At 43.2% G+C, this 7,994-nt stretch overlaps 1 protein-coding gene across 3 annotated transcripts in view; it reads right to left on the minus strand.

The window, feature by feature from the left end:
• The window catches only part of TGFBRAP1 (transforming growth factor beta receptor associated protein 1), a 29,279-nt gene extending 24,074 nt beyond the window's left edge, over positions 1-5,205 (minus strand). For all 3 annotated transcript variants that reach the window (XM_066620181.1, XM_066620180.1, XM_066620179.1), the window contains exon 1: positions 5,062-5,205. The gene's annotated coding sequence lies outside the window, so the exon portion shown is untranslated. The remainder of the gene's footprint in view (positions 1-5,061) is intronic.
• Between the last annotated feature and the right edge of the window lie 2,789 nt (positions 5,206-7,994).

Here is a 7,994-nt window from a genome sequence, read left to right on the forward strand (position 1 = left end):
TATAGGTCTAAGAGCCTAGTTTGGTAGCTGTAGCAATTTCTTCGGGTCAACTTGTACAAAACATTAAGAAAGATGCACCCTTTGCACAGATTTCAGTGCCTTCACTAAATACTATTAAGAACACAGTATTTAGCAGCTACTATCAACATGGAGCCAGGTACTGTACTTCCTAAATTGTTAAGTACGGCTCAATATCTTTGCTAAATGAAATCTGTGCAGTCTGAATACATAAATCAGTATAACACCTGGAAAGACTCTCAGACACATTCTCCAAGTTCTCCATTGGTTTCTTAGAAAGAAATGGGATGTGCTACAGCAGCCATTTTCCACCAGTGTGCTGCAAAGGGTCCACAGGAGTTTGGAGCGCAGCAGTTGAAAATCGCCAGCAACCAGGTTCTGTGGCTCTGTTTTTAGGGCAACCGTCTATAAGCAGTGGTTCTCAAACTTTTAGCACCGGGGCCCACTTTTTAGAATGAGAATATGTCAGGACTCACCAGAAGTGATATCATACCCAGAAGTGACATCATTAAGCAGGAAAATTTTTAACAATCCTAGGCTGCAATCCTACCCATATTTACACCCAGGAATAAGTTCCATTTATTATCATTGTTAAAAGCATATACACAGTAGCCTGTTAAAGGACAGATGTATAACATCTCCCCAAATGCAGTCACATACCATAGCAGCATCAAGTCTAACATAAAAACAGAATATTGAAATGAATGGGGACTCACCTGAAATTGCCTCACAACCCACCTAGTGGGTTCCAACCCACAGTTTGAGAAACACTGGTCTATAGCAGGGGTGCCCAAACCCCGGCCCTGGGGCCACTTGCGGCCCTCAAGGCCTCTCAATGCCCCCACGGAGCCCCCAGTCTCCAATGAGCCTCTGGCCCTCCGGAGATTTGTTGGAGCCCACACTGGCCTGATGCAACTGCTCTCCGCATGAGGGCAACTGTTTGACCTCTCGCGTGAGCTGTAGCATGTGGGCTCCCTCCACTGCTTATTGTTTCACGTCTGTGATGCAGTAGCAGCAGCAAAGGAAAGGCTGGCCTTGCTTTGTGCAAGGCTTTTTATAGGCCTTGAGCTATTACAAAACCTTCATTCATTCATATAAGTTCATCTTCAATATATTCATTTACATAAACTTATGTAAATTTATTCAAATTTTAAATGTAAATTAATTCTTTTTTTCCCTGGCCCCCGACACAGTGTCAGAAAGATGATGTGGCCCTCTTGCCAAAAACTTTGGACACCCCTGGTCTATAGCAATATCTGTCCCTTTTTACTCTGGGAGTCTGGAAGAGTCTCCCAGAAGCAACATCACAAGTGGCTAAGACCACAGAGGTCAGTGTGCTGTGTGAAAAATCACTGTGCTAGAGTTTTGTATACATATAAATTACACTAGATGGTATGCAAGATAACAGGTCTAGTCGGAATCAATGGAATGTAGAGTATATGATACTGCCAGACTGAGCCAGATGATTGATTCATCTACTTCAGTATTGTCCACGCCGAGAGCAGTTCTTTAATGGTTTCTTAGTAAAAAGAACTGGAGTATGCAAGATAACTTTTTATTAAAGAATGTTTCACATTTACAAAGAACAACTGAGTAGAAAATATAAGGTCCTGAAACATGGTTACGTACATTGGAAAAATATTTATTACACTAGATGTTTTCACACAAGCATTCATCGTAGCTTTAGAAAGCCTCTGTAATCAAAAAAATTTTAAAACCCATTTAGGAAGTGCATTTCATGTCTAAAAAATTAAACTGGTTTTACTACAATAGACAATCTGTGCTGTCCTAGCATATGCAAAACACTCTTACCCCAGAATAAGTATCTGATTTCACACTGACAATTTACAGGGGAGGAAAACAGACATATTGACTAATTACAGAGTAAATAAGTAGAGAGTTGGTAGATAGTGGCTAAGAGTGTGATCCAGGAAGTCTACAGATCTCACCTCAGCCACAAACACTTTAGGTACTAAGCCTTGTGTCCTATCTTTCAGCTTCAGCTCCCCATCTACAATATTACTGTCCTACCTTAGCGGGACCTCAGAAGGATTACACAGATATCACTAAATGCTTTGGACCTTTGAATGTTCCATATAAATGAATATCATTAGTACAGTTAATAAACTTGCTAAAAGGGGTAATTGATCTGATCATACATAATTGGGTAAAGAGTATAATGCCCAACAGTATGGAACCAAAACTAAACACAACACACACACCAATGACTAAGTGCAGTAATTTGATGATAATTGTGAAATACAACACATCTGTTGCTTAATTCAACTGCATTCTTTCTAACCAGAAACTACACCACCTTCCTCTATTGATTACATCTAGCAATGAAAAGGGTGTTTCTACAGCACAAGGCATGAGGGAGCCCCAGCATATTAAAGAATCAAGACACTGCAACCTACATATGATGATATGAAGAAAGTCACCACAGATACTCGCCTATAAGTCGACCCCACAAATAAGTCGAGGGCAGGTTTTTGAGCCAACAATCATGGAATTTTCTATGACAGATAAGTCGGGGGTGTCTGACTATAGTTTTGTCTGATTTTACTCAAGGCCAGATCCTGAAAAATAACCTACCACTAATTGTTACCTAAGGACTGTAGCCTCTAATTTATTAAAAACATAGTAAAAGATCATAAGATACATTTTTATTCTTTTTTAAATTCTGGTCTTCACCACCTTTTTGTAAACACTATCACAGTAAGTGCACTGTAAACAACATAGCAGTAAAACAGTGGTTCCCAACCTGGTATTCATGTACTCCCAGGGACACTCAACAGGACCTGTAGGGGTACTTGAAAAAGAATGGAATAATGGCAGAAAAAGGCAGGTTGTGCTCCAGAAGGCTTTGCAGGGCCAGCAAGGCAGGAAGGAGGGTAGCTAGTTGACTGTGAAAGCCCTACCAATAGCTAGTTTTTGGTCATCAATTCATGTATGCACCAGTGATTGAAAACCAGCACAGTAAAAAAGCTGAAACATAATATGGAAAGTGATCAATCACCCAGAATTTCTCAGCACACTTCTGGTGCAAAACAGTGCAAAGGCATAATCTTCTGCCCTTCAAACAGATGAAAAGAGAAAACACTGTGATAAGTACATGAAGTCTGGGTTTTCATATGGCGGAGATGAGTGTTTGTATTATTAATTTCAAACATTTTGCAAATAGGAAGGGTACAATTTATGGAAAAAGGCTGCCAAGGGATATGCAAGTGAAAAATGTTGAACCATGAATCAAATCCATCTTTAAGGCATCTAGTGTGTTAAGCGAGAAGCTCTACGTACAACATACAACCCATAACACATAACTGAGAGTGTGCAATTCAATTCACAGCAGAGAGATGAATCGGCATATATCTGCAACCCTTTTTACTCAGAAGTACACCCACTGCTTTCCATGGCTGTTATACTTAAGTAATGGTGCACTGAATTGTAGCCTGGGAAGGAGGGTCCCATCCTGGCATTTCAAAAAACAGACCTGCTTTGCAAGCATTTGCAAAGCAGAACCAGGCTGCAGCAGAAGGAAGGAGCTTAAAAGGTTAACTTTGGCTGGAATTTCCCGTTGCAGTAGAAATGAAAATTTCACGTACTATACTAAACTATACACTATAAGTTATATATATACTAAACTACATACTATATACACTATACTATACTATATACTATATACACTATAAGTTTTATATATACTAAACTGTACAAGTATCTAAGGTAGGTATTGCTGTTGTACGGCTCAACTTCCCAAAGCTCACCTTTAAACAGCATTTTCAAAAAGATAGCATAATCCCAAGCTTTTCCTGGGTTTCCTTTTCACTTCCCTATAACTGAGACATTAACCTATGGGGGGGGGGCAGCACCACTTCAAATATGAAAGCTCACATCCCACTATTCAAAGTACCTTCATATACACAACAGACTCACACATCACTGCGATGGTGCATTAGAAAAAAAACACAACATGCAAAAGTTACAATCTGATAATATTTTTATCAGGACCAAACAAAATGACAAAATCTTGAGCTCTTCCAGAACTCTTCATTAGGTTTCCACCAAATGGAAAACTACTATAGCAGAGATGAACACAGAACTCGTTCCACAGACACAGGTGAGGCAAAATTCTTTTGCACAAAGGAGTATTTAGTGAGACCAACAATCTTACACTTCCACAAACTACTCTGAATCCATACCTGTACTCTGTTTCATCACCATTAGAGCAGCATTTCTCAACCAGTGGTACTTGAAGTGATGCCCAATCACCTCACACAGGACTCCCAGACCCCCACTGCCTGGCAGCAAGACCAGCAATGCAAGGCAACAAGCAACAGTAGGCTTGGTTCAGCAGGCAGAGCTCCAGCATACACTTTTCACATGTTCAGAAAAGCCCTCCTGCACACCTTGAACGTTTTACCAATGCTTGCTGTATTGCGTCTGACCACCCAATCCAAAAGTAACTAGCAATGACATCGTCCCCAGTTACTTCCAATGGACCCTCCAAAAGGTGAACTATACAAAGTGGTACAGTGGGGGGGGGGGGGCAAACGCTGAGAAACGCTGCATTAGAGCTAACTGTGGTGTGCCTGCACCATTCTGCAGAGGCATTCAGAGCAGTGCCTTGCCTGCCAGAGCATCTTCCTCTTCCCAGATCGCCCCCAAAGATGAGTTCTTCTCGCATACCCACCCACCCAAGGACTAGGCTGCCTTGTAAGGATGCAGTCGTCAGCTAACCGGGGGAGGTGGGTGGTCAGTGAGCATGCCTGAAGGTAGCAGATGGGAGGCAGGGGTTTGCACCACCATCCCCTTTTACCACATCCCTTCCAGGCCGGGCGGGCAGGGCCGCAGCACCCAGGAAAGCAGGACGCCACTCCCACCCTGGGGTGGCCGGCGGCAGGTGCAACCCCAGGATGCTGGACCGCAGCAGGTGGGTGGGAAGGAGAGAAGTGATGAAGAGGGTCGGGACCAAGCGAGGAGGAAGAGAGAAGGTGAAAAGAGAGGAAGGCGTACCAGCCACTGCACCCCCGCCCCTTTTACCAGGTTCTCCCTGGGCTTCCTCCTCCTCTTCTTCTTCCCCCTCGGTTCCAGTCCAGGCTCGCCAGCCCCGGCGATCCCCCTCGCTCCAGGCCCCGCGGTGTCAGCACCTCTCCCGCCACCGTTGCGAGCCAGCGCAGCTGATTCTCCCTCCGGGGGCGGCTCCCCGCTCCTTCCGGTCACAAGGCAGGCAGGCTCCTCCCGCTGATTGACAGGCGGCAGGGAAAGGAGGGCTTTCCCCGTCGGTGGGAAGCTTCAGGAGGAAGGTGCGCTTCTTCCCCAGGCGGAGCTGCATAAGGGTTGCAATCGACAGTCATTCGCTGTTCTGCTCCTTGGGTTGCATTTCTACCCACACCTACACTGCTGTGGCTCCCTGCAGTAGCTTACTCAGGAGGAAGTGCCAGTGTGCTTCGTGACACTGACTTCCAGGCAAATAGGAACTGCAGACTTACCACCAGGCAGCAGCAGCAGAATCCTATGCATGTCTACTCAGAGAAGTAAGGCCCCTTCAGTTCAGTGAGAGTCACTCTCAGGGGAGCGTGTCTTGGATTGCAGCCCAAATCATGGAGAATTCAGTGAGTAGGTGCTGAATAAAAAGGCATAAGATTAAACAAAGCACTGCAGAGCACTGCAGCCAGCCAGCCAGCCCAATCCAGCGCTGTTTACTTAGAAGTAAGCCCCATTTTTTTAGTCTGCTAGTCCCAAGTTCTTGTGCATAGGATAGATGGTTTAAATTGCAATCCTATGCCCAATGACCTGGGTGTAAGCCCCTGCAACTCAAATTCAATGATGCATAAAACCAGGTTGTCAGGCTGCAATCCTATGTGCATTCACTGAGGGCCCAATCCTATCCAATTTTCCAGTCCCATTGCAACTGTGCTAATGGGGCATGCACTGCATCTTGTAGTGGGGTAGCAGTCACAGAGGCCTCCTTAAGGTATGGGAACATTTGTTCCCTTACCATGGGGCTGCATTGTAGTTGCACTGGGGCTGGAAAATTGCATAGGATTGGGCCCTAAATGGCATTGAAATCAGAAGGATGATTTTAAAGTATGCTTCCAGCATTTAGCACTGGTATTGATGTTCAGGAATAATCATAATGTATTAAACACTATTTTATTTAAAATATTTATATACTTTTCAACTGCACATAGCGAAATTAATGAAAAAGTAGTTCCCTGTTCCCAAGGATTCATAATCTACTCCACACACACATTACACAATGTGATGGGGGGGGTGAACAGGGGCAGTTGCTCTCCCTCTCTCAAAGGTAACCAGCATTTTAAAATGTTCTTCTTGGCCCAGTTAAGCACTAAAAATTGGCAGTGTTTCTTTAGAAATAAGTGGCAATGAACTAATGGACTGACAGCCCAATCCTATACATGTCTACTCACAAGTAAGTCCCACTAGTATCAATGGGGCTTACTCCCAGGAAAGTGTGGATAGGATTAGGCTGTGACACTGCAATCCTATATGCATTTACCTGGGAGTAAGTCCCACTGAAGTGTATTTCAGTTAGGATTGACATATGCAAAGCACATACAAAATGCCTTCTGTTCATCACTTCAGGCTGCAATCCTAGACACACTTTCCATTGAGAAAGTCTCATTGGAACACAAAGAGACTAAGGCCCAAAACACACCAATTTTCCAGCACTGACACAACTGTGCTAACGGGGCAAGTTGGGGCATTCTGCAGTTGGGTGGCAGTCACAGAAGCCTCTTCAAGGTAAGGAATGTCTGTTCCCTTACCTTGGAGCTGCATTGCCCTTATGTTGGTGCTGGAAAGTTGGTTAGGATTGCACCCTAAGGGGCAATGCAGTCCAAGGAAAGGGAACAGATATTCCCTTACCTGGAGGAGGCCTCTGTGGCTGCCCATGCACCACTGGATTTAGCGCATACCCATTGACATGGCTGCACCAGTGCTGGAAAGTTGGATAGGATTTGGCCCTTACTTTTTAATAAACATGCGTAGGATCTTGCACTAATATGAGGCATGACACAAAGATTCTTGTATTATTTCGTGATTGTAATTGTGACCTGTCTTGTTAGCCTTTGGTGGATCAAAAAGCAAGATATAAACTTAAGATGTGTTGTGGAGCTCTGATAGTCCAATCCTATATAATGTTCATTCAGAAGTAAGAGTCCGATCCTATTTGTATCTACTCAGATGTATGTCTCATTATAGTCAATGGGACTTACTCTCAGGTAAGTGTGGATAGGAGGATTGCAGCATCAGTCTCACTATGTTCAATGGAGCTTATTTCCAGGCAAGTCAGTATGCATAGGATCGCTGATGTGGCAAGATGCCACCAAAATATTGGCAAATTGGCAAAATATACACAGCATATTTCTACACTCACTCTGTCTCAGCAATGATGATGGATAGGATTCAAGGGCAAAGGAGTCACAAGAGAAAACTATGCAAACATTGTAAGGCAACTGATTGATCTAATAGTAAACATTACTGTTTCTGAAATGGACAAAACAACAAATGAGTTCTACTTATTTAGTTCACATAAATCCATTTGCTCCAGTTTGACTGTGCTAGGCAAGATCAGAAAGCAAAGTTAAGCATCAGTAACCTGTATAGCAAGTTTCTAGGTTAATTATTTGCCTTGTGTTGGTTCATCAAATAGTCCTGTATTCTGAAATTGTACTATGAACTCTCCAGGCCTTCTGCAAGACAGAATGAGAATCAGAAATAGAAATAGATAGTATTTCTATATTATTTTTATATAATAATAAAAATTATTTTATTTTTATATAATAATAAAAATAATAGAACAATATACATTCAGTATATTCAGTATATCATAGAGTCTCTTGGAGACATCCAAGATCAAAGCACTGGCACCAGCTCGACCTGATCCTCACCAGACGCTCCAGCCTTCCCAGCATCAAGATCACACGCAGTTATCATGGTGCTGCCTGCGA

This window comes from Tiliqua scincoides, chromosome 3 (assembly GCF_035046505.1).
Source record: "Tiliqua scincoides isolate rTilSci1 chromosome 3, rTilSci1.hap2, whole genome shotgun sequence".
Taxonomy (NCBI): domain Eukaryota; kingdom Metazoa; phylum Chordata; class Lepidosauria; order Squamata; family Scincidae; genus Tiliqua; species Tiliqua scincoides.